Source organism: Sebastes fasciatus, chromosome 10, assembly GCF_043250625.1.
Source record: "Sebastes fasciatus isolate fSebFas1 chromosome 10, fSebFas1.pri, whole genome shotgun sequence".
In the NCBI taxonomy this organism is placed as follows: domain Eukaryota; kingdom Metazoa; phylum Chordata; class Actinopteri; order Perciformes; family Sebastidae; genus Sebastes; species Sebastes fasciatus.
In genome coordinates this window covers 35,207,520-35,224,167 of record NC_133804.1, presented here as the reverse complement: position 1 = coordinate 35,224,167, position 16,648 = coordinate 35,207,520, and positions in this window count along the sequence as shown.

The following is a 16,648-nucleotide window of genomic DNA, read 5'->3' as shown; positions in this document are numbered from 1 at the left end:
CTTCTTCCCCCATTCTCCTCCTCTCTAATATCTCCCCCTACATCCTCCCTCTTCTCCTCCCACCCCTTCTTCTTCTTCCTTTTCTTCATTTCCTTTGCTCTTGTCTAAAATTGAGAACAGAACAGCTGGTAATTGAAGATCATTGTCTCTCCTCAGGCCCTCAGGATTTGCAATGCGTCTCGCTGCAGCTCATCTTCACCAGATGATTTTTTGGCCCTCTTTTTGTTTGCTGTTTTTTCTCCTCTTCTTCTTCTTCTTCTTCTTCTTCTCCTCTCTCTCTCTCTCTCTTCCCCCTTTAACTCCACAAGCCCTTTTTTGAAATTGGATTTTCATTTGAGATGGACCAGGATCGCCCGTCGTGTTTATGCGGCCTTCCTCCCATCAATTTTCCTTTCTCTTTTCTTCACTTCATTTCAGGCCGTTCTCTCCTCTATCTCCTCCTGTGAATTATCTCCTCTCAGTCCGGCTCGGACAGGAGCTCCATTTTCCTTCTGACGGAAGCTTATAAAGAAAAAAAAGTAAAGGAAAAGAAAGCGTTCAGCGGTTTGGATTGGAGCACGTTGAGAGGAGAAGCTGAGGAGATCCTGATCGGGCAGACAGTGTTCCTGATGCTCTGTCGTCTGCTGACGGTACAGGACGCTCTGACCTTGTTCTAACTTCTACACAAAGATCTGCACACCGACAAGAGACTCTGCTTTCTATTAAAACAAATATTTAATAATATCAGTTTTTTGCTGTCACACGGATCCATACATAATATTATAATATACTACTCTAGTACGGCAGACAGGCTCCGTGAGATGAAAAGATAAACTGACCATCTCGTAAAGCCTCCAGGTGGAAAGTACTTGTTTTTATTCAAGTACTCTACTTAAGAACAGAATTATGTACTTGAGTATTTCCACCGTCTACCTTTCCTACACTACATAATAGAGGGAGATATTTCCCTTTCAATAGATTTCATTTACCGATGTACCGAAGTGTCTTTATTCAATATCCACATTTTCTGTTCACTCGTGGTGTCTGACAAGAAAATGTTTCATCATATTGTTCTAATAAATTACCGTAAGTACATTTGAAATTCCATCATTTCTACCAAATGGGTTTGTCTCTCCCTCGATGAACAAGTTTAAATTCTATTTTCTCTCCAAATACAAAAAGGAGAAAGAGTTCCTCGGACAAACTAACACTGATCAGTGATTGGTCGTTAGGTACGCACATCCACAGCTCATTCATGGTTCTGTCTGGCTGCTGATTGGTCGACTGAACGTGCTGCTGCTCTCCTCCGGTCACTGATCACAGTCACGGCCACAGAGACACGGACACTAGAATAAAGGCGACTCTCTTCCATGCAGAGGAGCTGACGTCTCAAAAAGGTTATTTAGATAAACTAGCTGCCCCTAAAGAAGGCTTTAAAGTCCCATCATCTAGTCACTAAATAGGAAACACTGGCAGGATGGTCTGCTGTTGGTCAACAACACTAAATCTTGTGTCAAAGTTCAGCAAAGTTGATGTGGGTTAACTTCGCCTCCGCAAGAAAAAACCTCAGATTGCCGTGATTCCAATGCAATGAATCAACCGCGGTTACACATTTCTCTCATGCAACCTTATGACCATTCTGCCCAACATGATCTCATCTCAACTCGTCACATACCGCCGCTTTGTCACGCCCCTTGATGTCACTTTAGGATTTGACAACAAATCCAGATATAGTTGCACGGTTGGGCATGAAACGAGTATGTTTGTGAAGTGATAATGACGCTGAACGTTTGACACCAAACGCCTTTAAACCACATCACCTGCACACTCCCGGCGCACTTTCTCGGAGTGTTTACTGTTGCCACGGACGGGTTTACATTACAGTTCATGGAACGTCCGGTGCGGCTCATACCGGCTCTAAAGTGTACTTTGTGCAATGGTATCAAACGCTGACGGTCGTGACAAAGCCTCGGTATCTGACGCCATGGGAACGAGAACTATTACTAACCACAACGTACAATAACCAGACTGAACGTTAGTGCTGTCCAACACCCTGAACCCGGAAAGTCTCGCCACATATCTACAGAGAATAAATCCTGGATTATTTGGCACACATTAAGTGTAATGTGAAATGGTTTGGGATGGTTTAGAAGGCTACAAATGGTTGAGTTAGGCTGTGTGTTTGTCCAGAGAGTTTAGATGGTTTGGTTGCACAGATTTAGTCCTCAGTCATGTGATTCATTATGTGTTCCAGGAGTCCGCCCCGTGGGAACAACTGACTTAGTCGGGGTCTTTGTGAGGTTAGTTTGTTTTAATCTGCTGGGAGCACCAGAAGGGTGGAGTCGCTGCATCTCTCCTCATCTCGGACACATCCCTCCATCCATTAGAGACGTGTCCCGTTCTACAGCGTCAGCCATGAAACTGTGAAATACTGTATATTGGCTTACGCTGCATATTGAGCGAACCCTGCTCCAATCATCAACATGACTGGCACTTTATGGCAGCGCCAAATTAAAAAGGACCTTGTTTTATTGCAGAGGGAACATCACTCTCCGATCCGTATGCTCGTCTCCGAGCCGCTTGGCGTGGAGCGGCGTATCATGATGATGTCAGAGCGGGCCGAGCGGCGGCGGCGGCCGCCCGCAGCCATAATAAACAGGCCGGGATATTGCAAGAATCAGCGATCCGAGCGCTGAGAAATTAGCTTGTCTCTCTCTCTCCTCCACCGTTATTGATCACCTGACTTCCTTATACATTTCCACATAATAGGCAGCACTGACTTAATTAGTCAAAAGAGAGGCTGGGTAATTACATGTCACTTTAACAATGTGTTTTATTGCCTACAAGCTCTGGTGGTACCAAGCGGATCTAATGGTGGATTTAATGCAAAGTGGAATAGAGAGGGAGGGCTGGAGAGATGGAGATAGAGGCTGTATAAAGAAGAGGAAGATAGAGAACAAGAATATCATCGATTTTATCCCACATTGTTGTTTTGCAGTTTGAGTTGGTGCAGTGGAGCCTACACGACAGCTCACATGGTACATACTGTTCATTAACTCCATCAGTACAACAACAGAGGCCTGTTTTACTCTGCTGCTCCGACTTTATCCGTTTTAATTGTGATATTGTTCATACTCAATTCAAGTTGTTTCTTATTTTTTTTTTAAAAGGAAGGCTGCAAGACTTTTAATGTGAACATTTTGGAGGCAGTGTTGAGTTTCATTCGGTTAACATCGTTCAGGGAAAAAAGGCCAAGTGGAACACATGACATGACTCTAGTGCTGTGGATATGGACATTATATTGAATTTATATTTATCAGTTAACATGGAGAATAATGACATTTACTTAAGGCCTGACTCTAATATAGAAATAGAAATAAAGGCCTCCTTCTCACTATTTGAGAATTAACGGTATTCTAACTACATGTTGGAGTTGTTTAAAGTTTATATCTTATATCAACAAATCACTGCATACTAAGATATTACTGCTTTATTCATCTAACATATCAGGGAACAGAAGACTGGTGTTGGTTCAGTTAGTCATGCTCAGAAGGAGATATTATTTCTGTTTCTTTACCTGTCTGATCTGTAGCGTCTTAGCTCGGCCGTGATGATCGGAGTCTTATCCTCTCAAACCTCACCGACCTGCTGCTGTGTCAGTCGGTACAAACTCACACTGTGCAGCCAAGCTTTGTTCAAACCGACGTAACTTTATTTTAAGGTCCAGTGGAGATCCCAAAGCCTCCAAAGCACATCAAATCTGTCAGGCTGATGATGCACAAAACAGCTATAATATCTCCATTTGATGGAACGCTGCAACCATAAAAAACACAGAGTGTTGGGTTTGAATATTTCCCTCAGTGTAAAGCCTATTACTATATATACTGTATATGTGTGTGACACTGTCACGGAGCGGAATAAGGTGATCTTCCAGTCTTAAAGCTACGTATACGGGGAAATCAAAGGAGATGTTAAGGTAAGAGTCACTGGACTCTGGGCTGTTTATAACAAAATACATCTAACCAAAGACGTAATATTAAGCATGTTAGTATGTCCAGATAGTACGTTCAAAAGTTACAAACAGAATCCTGCACCGTCTATCTGGCAAAAGTACATTTAATTGCAACGTTTCAAGACTAGATCTAGAATAGACCCGTTTTTTTCCCGTTAAAAGTTTTTTTTCTGGGGGGAGTTTGATTAATTTGTGATTTGTGATATTGGGCTATACAAATTAAATTAACTTGACTTCAAACCAGTGATGGACGGTAGAACACAAACAGTCTGAGCCACAGAAAAGACCAGAACGGTCCTTTAAAGCCTCCCCCGTCCTAATTGGCTGCTTCCTGTCTGGAGAGTCTGTTCGCTGGTCGAGTGGGAACGAGGCTGAAGCTCCTGTTTCATTCTGATAACGAGCACTCAGCAGCGCGTTCTGATATCAGACAGGAAGTTAACAGTTTGATATCAACGCTGCTTCTGCCAACACTCTCCGAGGCTCGGTGGCGACCACGTAGCGAGGCGCCTGCTGGCTCCATCAGAGAGCAGATTGATTTCTTTGTCTTTTTTCATGCTCGGATGGCGTCATGCAAACACTGCAACACATTAGTCGATGCTAATTAACAAAAGAAATAGTCAAAGCTGAAGATTAAGGACACAACCAGAGTCTCTTCTGTGTCACGGCCCCGCCCTCTTCCTCTCTGACAGGAGTTGATTGGATTGCCCTTCATTTCTATTCTCTCTCTCTCTCTCTCTCTCTCTCTCTCTCTCTCTACAACATGTCAGATCTGTATTTCTGGGGCAGGACCAGGAGGAATTAGGTTTAAAAAGGACTCACTCCATATTCAAAAACTCATTTTTTCATCACAGCCCGCGGCCACTGACAGACGGAAGGGTTTCAGAGTCGCGGCCGCCGCAGTCTTCGCCCTCCTGTTTCTTTTGACGAGCCGCTCCATTTATTCGAAGGATCAGCCGTCAGTCCTGTCTGTCAGGAAGTTTTAAATGAGCTCGTCGACCTGGACGGCGTTTTGGAGACGGATTAGACTCCATATTTTAAGTGCGGAGCCATCAACGGGTCCTCGTCTCACAGACGCAGCGGAGAGGAAAAGCCACCAAATTTAGACTTTGTCTCTTTTTTATGCTGATAGAATAAATTGATTCAGTTTACATACATTAACATACATTATGGAGGCCTGAAGAGAAGAGAGGGTCATTTAAGGAAACAAAAGTTGGCTGCGCTCACTTTCGTTTTTACTTTCAAATTGAAAAGTTGTGAAATCCTCTGAGTTCAATTTCCTTTTCTTTTCTACATGTTGATGGTTCCTGACATGTCACTGTCACTTGTTTCTAACAGGTGGGTGTCAGTCACGCTTGAATAAAGGCTTGTTACCCTTTACAACGCCACGCACTGTTGGATGAATTTATTTATAGATTTTAAAACTAGCTTGAACCCAAAGACACTCTCCAGTCCAGCTGGGAGGACTCTGTGTTGTCTCTCCAGCTGGGAGGACTCTGTGTTGTCTCTCCAGCTGGGAGGACTCTGTGTTGTCTCTGCAGTGAAGCGACTGAAATATAATATAGTAGAACTTTATTGTCCCACCAGGACATGAAATATGTTTTAGTCTCACCATTAAAGACAATATGAAACAGTAAAAACTATAATAACCAACATGCACAACAAATCATTAGCAGCACACGTGCACAGAGAGAAAACCACATGGAGATATTTCATCACGCAGGTGTTCAATAGCATCATCCAGAAGGAATTATCTCCCATTTATAGTGGAGAGGATTAATCAATGTTAAACAAGAGAGTCTAATGATTTCTGTTGGCTGTTCTAGCAGAACCAGGATACTCGTTTCAGTTTGCCTCACCAGACTGAGATGCTGAACACGAGGAGGAGAATATCATTTAGATTTTTCTACAGGACGGAACCTGCCAAAATTAAAAACAAAATAAATAAATTACTCAATAAATAAATAAATATTTCATTAAATGTAGCACAAATAATAACAATAATAATAAATGTAGCCATTAATAAAGTGATGAAATTGATATTTCTGTTTTCATTTTCCCTTTTATTTATTTATTTATTTGTATTATTCTTTTTATTTATTTACTTATTTTTTATTTATCTTAATGGTATGTATTTATGCATTTACTTTTTAGTTCTTTCATATTTATTTTTAAATGTAATTACTGATTTATTTGATTTGTTCCCAGTTACTTGAGACTTCTAAAAGCTTCTTTAGACTGATCACAAAGTAAAAGAGATGGTTGATGGACTACAGGGCCGTCACTGAAAGTAAAGTAAACTTTATTATTTGTTATTCATTAATATGGATTACAAAGTGCTTCACAGTTACAAATGGAGGAATATTAATAAATACATTTAGAAAAAGAAAGAAATGATGAATAAAACCCAAGAAGTTGTTTCCTATCACCTGATTTTATTTCACATCTTGTAACTCTGCAGTTGTCAAATCTGTTATTTATTGATGTGTCTTTGTTTTGCACGAATAAAATAAAAACAGTATTTATACGTCATATGACCGTATGATGTTTGCAGCTTATGCCGACCTTACGCAAATGACTTTTTAAGAGATTTCACCATCGCAATACCAATGTCGGAATACGAGAGTTTTTCTCAGGATCTCGATCATTTAGTGTAAGGTCGTCATTAATCGGCACAAAAACTAATCGGTACCTGGCTTCTCTTCATCTGGATGGGAGTGTTTGGTTGTTATTAGTCTGGGTTATTGATATTTGGGTCATTGATGCTCCATCAGAGTTCAGCACAAACAAACCTTTTATTTGGTTTCTTGCCAGGTTAAACTTGGTGAAGCCGTTCGGTTGTGTTTCTGTTCTCGGTCTTATTTACAGTTTATTGATGTGAGATTCCTCCGTGACCTTTACCACTGTGGGCCATGTTTGTTTGTTGCCATAGAAACCTACTAAAGTTTATTTGTATCCAATTGAAGCATCCTTACCGTCGTGCCGTCGTGGACTTCTTTAGTGAAAAAAGCAATCATTGTAATCCTCATCGTTATCAGATGTCAAATACTTCATACTGACTAGTGCAGAGGACAGACGAAGACGAACACGTCCACATTGAACCACCTTTGACACTGAACGTCCTCGGGTCCACACTAATACACCCGCCAAGTGTTAGATATGGAAGAAACATAGAGGCCAACTCTGGTGTTCACGCCAGATTATATGTTCAAGGTAAACACTGAAATCAACTCTTCTCATAGTGAGTGTGTGGTTTGAGGATCATAATCCTCCAGAAAGTCAAATCCTGGATCAACTATCATTTATACATCAGTGTCTATTTTCAGAGGGCAGTGGTCAGGGTGTGTGTGTGTGTGTGTGTGTGGTCGGTATCCATCACCATCCAATTACATCTCTCATCTCCTCTTTCATCCTGAGCTTGTTTCCTTTTCTTTCCTTTCCTCTTCCTTCCCTCGCAGGCCTCGAGGTGGGCAGCCTGCTTCGCCCTCTTCGCCTCTGAAACTCGACAAGCCGCCGCCCCACTCCTTACATCCATTAGCAGGTCCCGTGGGAGGGATCACGACCTCTGCTCCCGACAGGTAATGAGAGTTGTAGAGAAGTGGGGGGGCGGAGTTGCGTCCAGCTCACCTGTCGGCAGGTGGACGGCGGGGCGGAGGACATCCTAGCCCTCCGTTATCTAATCTGTTGTCTCCTAATGAGTCATTGAGATGTCTGTCCCCTCTGCGCAGGCCGAGGAGGGGTCCGTTGAAGTCTTTGTGTCCCTGAGACTAATTACATCGTGGTCGTTTAGCGCGGAACAAGGCCAGGCTTCAGGTGGGAAAAGTGATCCGGCGGCGGGGGAAAGTGTCTGGGCGGCTGCGGGGGGGCGGAGGCTCCTGTTACCTGTGAATCCCCCTGAAGACAGAGCGCTCCTTGTTCTGGTCTTCAGGTGGGAGGAGAGGAGGGGTCGTTTGATCCGGCACATTCCTCCCCTCTCAGGCCGTCTTCTCAGGAGGATTAAAGGAGGAACGCTGAACGTCTTACAGGTTTAAAGCGGCGGCAGATCGCTCGCCGCGGTCCTGGGGATTGGATGGCGAGGCCGCAAACAATCGCTTCTCTCAGGACTTATTTTCCTCCTCTTACCGGCCAAGTGAGAAGAAGAAAGGCCTTTTGATAGCAAAGCTCCGGCCTCCCAGTCTCCAAACTGACAAATAACATTCAAGCTTTCTGATTTCAGCTCGTTATAATGATCTTACTTTACACCTTTAATACCTGCTGGACCTTCACACAGCTCCATCATCTCAAACTATGTCCAAACCACTCTACAGTTTAGTTTCATTTTAGTTTCATTTTAGTTTCATTTTTGCACATTTATTGGTGCACAACAAAATATGAAATAGGACAGAGGTTGAGCCCCTGAATCTGAAATTATAAGTATATTAGTATGTAAAGATGCTGCTGACATTCAGTATAGACGTCCAACATTACAGTTGTAACTCACAAAGGCTCCGTCCTCTACTGGACTCTACTGGTAACACTCTCCAATCACACGCACGCGTTTCCCCGCTGGGATTTGCATAAATGTAACCGGCCAATCAGGACGTGCCAACCGAAATACGTGCGTCACCACGGTGTATAAGGCGGCGTCCAGCGCTGCCTGCATACTTTTTTCCTCTACAGCGGTCGGTGATTGCCCCCTGACGGCTACATCTCCATCGGATGGAGTTGCTGCTACCATCGTGCCCCAGCCTCACGCCAGGGTGGATCTTCAGGATGTTTGCTTCCTATGCCTCTTCCTAGTCTGAGTCAGACGCTGCCAAGATCCCCGCTACGGCCACCGACTCGCCGCCGCTGCCTCCGGCCATTCCTACCGAGACGCCGGCTTCGTCTGATGAAGACGATGTTTCCTCGGTGTCCGGCCGTCTTCGACTTTGATTGGCCAGGACTGTCCGCTGGTGATTGCCACGTAGACTGAGTAACCATAAGCAAACTGAATATAATGTGTGTGAGAGAGAATATGTGTGTGATCTGTTCATAAGTTTGTGGGGACGTATAAGATGATGTAGAACATATTTCATGAAACAAGTAGAATACATATAGACCGAATGGCCTGTTGAGTTTCTGCAGCCTTCTTCTCTTGGAGGTTTGCATCCTGTTATGATGTGATGGATGGAAGTTCTTACTTGAATGTCCTCTGTCTCATTTGATTGTCTCTCTTCACTAACAGAAGACTAATGACGGCAAACTGGCAACATTATCTAAAAAAACAAGAGTCTGCTCAGCTGCCAGATATAATAATTGTAAATGAATAAAACTGTTGAGACACGAATGGCTCTGAGCTGACGGCAGCTGGCTGCCCTCCGACCTGCTGGAGTGTCCTTGAGCAAGGCACTGAGCCCCCCCGCTGACTGTGACCTCTGACCTCCCAGAGGGATCGACAGGCCGCCATGATACCAAACATTTTACTGTTCTGATCTGAAAAGATTCACAAGGTTGTCTTTCAAAACGCTTTTAAGTTTCTCCATTTCAAACATGATTTCAGGGTTTAAGCTAACATGCTGGTAGCTAATAAACTTAAATTACTAATTAATTATCAAAAAATGATATGGTAATGAATAACTGATTTTAAAAATATGTATTCTATACACCAAAATTAAGGAAAATGATTTCATCAGTTAACTAAAAAGTGCATCATAGCCTACGTACGTCTACGGCCCGGCGACTTCTCCTCTGATTTTGTGGAACCTCAATAGCGTAATCGTCAATCTATGGATTCAAAATCCCAAAAGAAGAAAAGTCTCAGAGGAAAATAGAGAATTTAATTGTGCGCGGACAGATTCAACAACAAACAAAGTATTGAAAGACATTTCCAGATCACTCACACTGCAGGAGCTTCCAGCCAACTCCTCTCTTCAGTGTCCTGCCTCTCATTTGCTCCTCTGCATTACACTTAATAGGCTCTGTTACCTTCATTATAATGCTCACATATGTGCTGTGATCCAGACCGTTTTCTTTTAATGGCTCGTTTCTTAGTAAAGAATAGTGACCTCTTGCTGCTTTAATATATACATATATAAATATATAAAAACAACAACAAACAAACATTTCCTTCTCTGTTTCATGCCGACGTCCATTTGTGAATTGTTCTGTTTGTGTTTCAGTGTTTCTGACTTTTGTCCATAAACAGTAATTAAAACTAGATTTGTTGAGTTTCAGCTTCTTTCCAGGGAGGAACTGTGAGCTTGAAATCAATTAAAGAGTGAAATGACCTCCTTTGTAGGTTTAAAAGAAACATTACAAACCTGGAATTAAGCTGCAAAAAGCCACGAGTTGCTCTCGTCACGAGTTCCCTGAACTCTAAAAGAACAGTGTTTTGATTATTCTGTTTTACATATAAGTGGTTTTCAACTTAGACCATGAGTATACGTAACTAAAGTGCACACACACACGCGCACGCGCACACGCATACGCATACGCACTAGCCTATTAGGGCTTCTTCCTGTCTGTCCTCCCTGGTGGACGTGGCCAGGACTCGTCTCCTGCGGGAGAGAGAATGAATAATCAATCGCTCTTAAGTAGAAGGAAACGATGCAACATTATGCCGTAGTGTGTCCACTCTAATGGCATGTGGCCTATTTTAATAGCTAGACCAGCCCACCAAGTGCCGCCCCCCCGCCCCCCTCCTCTCCCGCGGCCCCCCAGAGTGGCTGTAAACCCGCCGGCGGCCCCAGGCGAGCCATATGCCAGATTTATGGTTTACATTTGTTTCTGCCCGCCGCAGCAGAAAGCAGCAGGAGCTCCGGCCGCGATACGGTGAGTCTCCCAAACGAGCTGCCCGCCGCGGGGTGACGCTCGGGGGGGCTGCGTCCATGTGTGCTAACATACAGAGACTGAGAGGAGGAGGTCTTTTATTCCAATAATATCAAAACATAAGAGACCAAGAAAAACATGGTTTGATATTTGCAGACAAAAAGAGTGTTTCAGATGACCTGACAGCATGATGGAGCGTTTACAACCTTCTGATCTACTCTTAAATCTATAAAATAGAAGCTGTAACCAGCAAATATCCCACGTGGGACCCAGTTTCTCTCCACTTGTAGCCGACCTCTGCCCCGTTTAGTGAACCATGAAGCCTGTAAACCATTTCACCGTTTCACTGTAAATGGATCCAAGTTTATTTCCTGTTGCTGCGTTGTCTTGTCACTTTAAAAAAAACACTTGCATCTCAAAGCGGCTAAATTTTAATCTGTTGTCGGTGTAATTTGTTTAATCTTCACGTGAAATGCAAACAAGAATCTGCATATTTTTGTGTTAGTTATTAAAGTTATTAATGAGAAATCTGGAGACTTCATTTTGTGTAGATTTTGGCGATCCCTGTGGACAAAAGCGGTAGTTTTTACAAGCACCAGATTTCCTTTAGAAAACATCTCATTTTACTGCAGCAGGGTCCGACAGTCTTCCCGGCTCAGTCCTGGTTCTGGTTCTCCCATGCCCCCTTCCCTCCAGCAGAACCAGCAATACGGCCTGGGCCTCCAGCAGCGAGGAGTCGGTGTTGGCTCCCAGCGGGGAGGTAAAGCTCTGCTCCCGGCTGGAGGAGCTCTCCATCTCCTGCCGGAGCTCCGACTGCAGGTCAAAGGCGGCAGCAAAGCCGGATCTGGGTCTGTCCGTGGTGGGCCGGTCGCTGCTGGAGTCTGAGCTGAAGGAGTTTCTAGTGAACCTGCAGGATCTGACCCGGTGGCACCGATGACGAGCATGCAAAATAACTATATAGAAATAGCCAATCGTCTCGCTGATGGTCTTGTTTACTTATGTAGGTCATATAGAGGCGTCAGGATTAAACTGAAACTGTTTAAAGTTCCTTTTAGTAATATGGAAGTATTTGAATCCAAGACAATAATCTAAAGGCTGCATGATTCAATCAAATGGAAATATTCTAGATGTCTTCTAGATGGCTTTAGGGAGTCGGATCTTAACGAAGTCAAGTCAAAACATTTGATTCACGACACGACAGCAAAACCTAGGACAAGGTAACACCCTGGAACAAGAATAAAAGAAGCTTTGAGAGACTGAAACTGAGGCAAAGATGTCAACATGTTTCAGTTCTGTAGGAAGAAAAGCAAGTAACAGGTTTGAATAGAAGGAGATTACGATCCCCAGTCATTTTATAGTCAACAGACTGATTCAGTCTCTGAATGTTGACTATATAATTATTAATTGACTTGATTTAGACATGTCCCAAAAGACTTCCAGACAGCCTCTGCCTTTTAGTTCCTCTAGGTTTAATTCCTGGGACTACTGTTAGGAAAGAACCAACAGTTTCAGCCCATTTAACCTGATTGATCAGGCTGTTTGAGGTTCTGTGTACAGTAAAGCAGAGAAGCTGTAAATCGTCTTTGGTTCAGTCATAGGGCCCCTGGTTGAACGGGTGGGAAGCCCCAGATGTTCAGTGAAAGAGCGGTGGTGGTCTCAGCTCAGGTCTGCACCCTGTTGATCCTCATTTTTCTGGTTGTGTCAGATCTGCTCAGTCATGAATGAGTTCATTACGGCGAGGATGAAGGCGGAAAGGAGGGGAGGAAGTGAGTGAGGGATTACATGCATCCCACCTTCCTCTCCTGTTCTCCTTGATTAAGATGCATCTGCTGCGTCTGCCCGCGCCACAGCCCGCTTTGTGCATTCATCAACATCAGTTTAATGAAGTGATCAGAGGCTGAGATCAGACGCAGCCCAGAAATATTACTCCATTAGCCTTTCCCAGCTTTCTGCAAAACAGGAAACACTGACCCGAGGCATTAGGCTTGTTTTCCCTCACATTGTCTGAAAAACAGCGAAGATGAATATGAAGTGTAACTGATTACCTGTCCGGCCTCTCCAAACACAAACCTTCTTCTCTGAATAAAAGGACAATCTTTCATCCCTGCACTTCAAACAGAGAGAGCGGAGTACGCCCCCACCGCCGCCGCCGCCGAGCGGCCCCGGCCTCTCTCTTGCGGCGATGATGTTAATAAACTGTCAGCGTGTGGCACTTTGTAATTGGGTTTGTGCCTTGTTTAACAAAGAGCGATTGGATAGTTAGGAGGGAGAGCAGCAATCTATCCGCCTCTCCCGTGAAATGAGCCGAGTGTCTCATCCATGAATGTGTTATCCCAGAGGAGCGGCGTCTGAGATGTGTCTGTTATCCCTGGTAAATAAACCGAGGCGCTGGAAACAACTCCCACCCCCCCACCCCCCGCCACTCCTGACATCATAAAGTCGGTGTAATGCTGTCATAAACATGACACGTCGCAACGCAGTAACCGTTTGCACCGCTTCGTTCGGAACAAATGAGCCCGCGGTGCTTATTTATGACGTCTGGTGATTTAGTGATGGCGGTAAACCTGCAGACGGCGAACAGGAACTCCAGGTAGGTTACAGATATGATGTGTTCAGGAGCCCCGAGGCCCAAAGCCAACCGGTCCTTCTGCCCTCTGTCCCACACCATCATACCGCCATCATCTCTACATAAATCTGACACAGCAATAAGAAGAAGAAGAGTCTACAGGAAACAGTAGCAGCTCTGTGAGGCCGCAGCGAGACACACCACTACTCTGAGCTAAATGCTTAGTGTGTTAGCATGCTAACATTTACTAATTTGCAATGAAACACAACTCCAGCATACAGGAACGTCATTAGATCAAAGTATTGGCCAAACATTGACCTGATTATGGCGCTGGATTAGAAGTCCGGAGATCTGAGATGTTGCTTTTTCATCAAAACTTTAGAAAACCAGGTGAAAAAAGTAATCTAGACTAAAAAGGCAGCCAATAAAAGAGCATTAGAGGAATAAAAACAAGATTCATATTGTCACAAAGGAAGCAGAAACACATGGAGATTATTCAGTGAACTAAGTTTTCACTTGACTTTCTCCTTTAAGCTCCATGCTGAGTAAATATTAACTCACCATGGGGCCGCCAAAGAGAATGTTGCCCAAGGCCTGGAAGACTTTAGAAACAGCCCTGCTCGGGTTTATCATCCAATAAGCCAACTCGAGCTCTGACCAATCAGTTCAGAGTCCATGTGACTCCAGCGGCGAAGCCTCCCTTTGGCCACTTCCTGCTGTGATAAAGCCATCAGCCACCGGCTCTCGCCTCACCCCCTCCCGCCGCCATCACAGCCGGTGGAGACACAAACCCGGTGATGGGAGATGGTTGGCAGCAGGTGACAGCAGAGAGAGTCTCCCCCCGCAGGTGACACCTCAGCCCTGAAGCCCTGACGCCTCCTTATCACTGCTGACATGGAGAAAGCGCTGACGGTCCTCCCTCACCTGAATCTGCACTTTTTCACCATTTATCCGCTGACCGAGTTCCTCCAAGAATACTCTCCGTGGGCGTTGGAGAGGGGGGGAAATGAATCCTCAGACTTTTTGCATGCAAGTTAGGTGCAAGAACAGCATCGTGGCCGGGGCAGTGTCAGCTGGTAGGAGCGATGCCAGGAGGAGGAGGAGGAGGAGGAGGAGGAGGGGGGGTTGACAGCTGTCAGTGATAGTTTCCTGTACAGAACGGAGGTGACAGCCAGCAGAGCCGTCCGGTCTGCAGCGCTGACAGCCGCCAGCTTCTCCGAGGAAAAGAACCAAACGAAGATATTCTGCTGCCAGGTTCGACGAGAGGCTCGAAGAGAGGCTCGAAGACAGGCTCGACGAACAGCGGCGGCGGCCTCGACAGCCTCGACAGCCTCGACAGCCTCGCCGCTGACACTCTGCTGTCTGAAGATTGGCTGTGATTCTGGCTGGAATATGGAGAAGCTCCATAAACGAGAACCCAATGGCTAATACAAACGTATGTAGATGTATTGCTTCTTTCCCGTGTGATCGTCTTTCACATCACCATCTAAACTGGTCTGTATGTTCTCCATTCTTTAGCATGTTCTCCATTCTTTAGCATGTTCTCCAGTCTTTAGTCTTTAGTTTGTTCTCCAGTCTTTAGCATGTTCTCCAGTCTTTAGTCTTTAGTTTGTTCTCCAGTCTTTAGCATGTTCTCCAGTCTTTAGTATGTTCTCCAGTCTTTAGTATGTTCTCCAGTCTTTAGCATGTTCTCCAGTCTTTAGTTTGTTCTCCAGTCTTTAGCATGTTCTCCAGTCTTAAGCATGTTCTCCAGTCTTAAGCATGTTCTCCAGTCTTTAGTATGTTCTGCAGTCTTTAGTATGTTCTCCAGTCTTAAGCATGTTCTCCAGTCTTTAGTATGTTCTCCAGTCTTTAGTATGTTCTCCAGTCTTTAGCATGTTCTCCAGTCTTTAGTTTGTTCTCCAGTCTTTAGCATGTTCTCCAGTCTTAAGCATGTTCTCCAGTCTTTAGTATGTTCTTCAGTCTTTAGTCTTTAGTTTGTTCTCCAGTCTTTAGCATGTTCTCCAGTCTTTAGTCTTTAGTTTGTTCTCCAGTCTTTAGCATGTTCTCCAGTCTTTAGTATGTTCTCCAGTCTTTAGTCTTTAGTTTGTTCTCCAGTCTTTAGCATGTTCTCCAGTCTTTAGTCTTTAGTTTGTTCTCCAGTCTTTAGCATGTTCTCCAGTCTTTAGTATGTTCTCCAGTCTTTAGTTTGTTCTCCAGTCTTTAGCATGTTCTCCAGTCTTTAGCATGTTCTCCAGTCTTAAGCATGTTCTCCAGTCTTTAGTATGTTCTTCAGTCTTTAGTCTTTAGTTTGTTCTCCAGTCTTTAGCATGTTCTCCAGTCTTTAGTCTTTAGTTTGTTCTCCAGTCTTTAGCATGTTCTCCAGTCTTTAGTATGTTCTCCAGTCTTTAGTATGTTCTCCAGTCTTTAGCATGTTCTCCAGTCTTTAGTTTGTTCTCCAGTCTTTAGCATGTTCTCCAGTCTTAAGCATGTTCTCCATTCTTTAGCATGTTCTCCAGTCTTTAGTCTTTAGTTTGTTCTCCAGTCTTTAGCATGTTCTCCAGTCTTTAGTCTTTAGTTTGTTCTCCAGTCTTTAGCATGTTCTCCAGTCTTTAGTATGTTCTCCAGTCTTTAGCATGTTCTCCAGTCTTTAGTTTGTTCTCCAGTCTTTAGCATGTTCTCCAGTCTTAAGCATGTTCTCCAGTCTTTAGTATGTTCTTCAGTCTTTAGTATGTTCTCCAGTCTTAAGCATGTTCTCCAGTCTTTAGTATGTTCTCCAGTCTTTAGTATGTTCTCCAGTCTTTAGCATGTTCTCCAGTCTTTAGTTTGTTCTCCAGTCTTTAGCATGTTCTCCAGTCTTAAGCATGTTCTCCAGTCTTTAGTATGTTCTTCAGTCTTTAGTATGTTCTCCAGTCTTTAGCATGTTCTTCAGTCTTTAGTATGTTCTCCAGTCTTTAGCATGTTCTCCAGTCTTTAGCATGTTCTCCAGTCTTTAGCATGTTCTCCAGTCTTTAGTTTGTTCTCCAGTCTTTAGCATGTTCTCCAGTCTTAAGCATGTTCTCCAGCCTTTAGTATGTTCTTCAGTCTTTAGTATGTTCTCCAGTCTTTAGCATGTTCTCCAGTCTTAAGCATGTTCTCCAGTCTTTAGCATGTTCTCCAGTCTTTAGTATGTTCTCCAGTCTTTAGTTTGTTCTCCAGTCTTTAGCATGTTCTCCAGTCTTAAGCATGTTCTCCAGCCTTTAGTATGTTCTTCAGTCTTTAGTATGTTCTCCAGTCTTTAGCATGTTCTCCAGTCTTAAGCATGTTCTCCAGTCTTTAGCATGTTC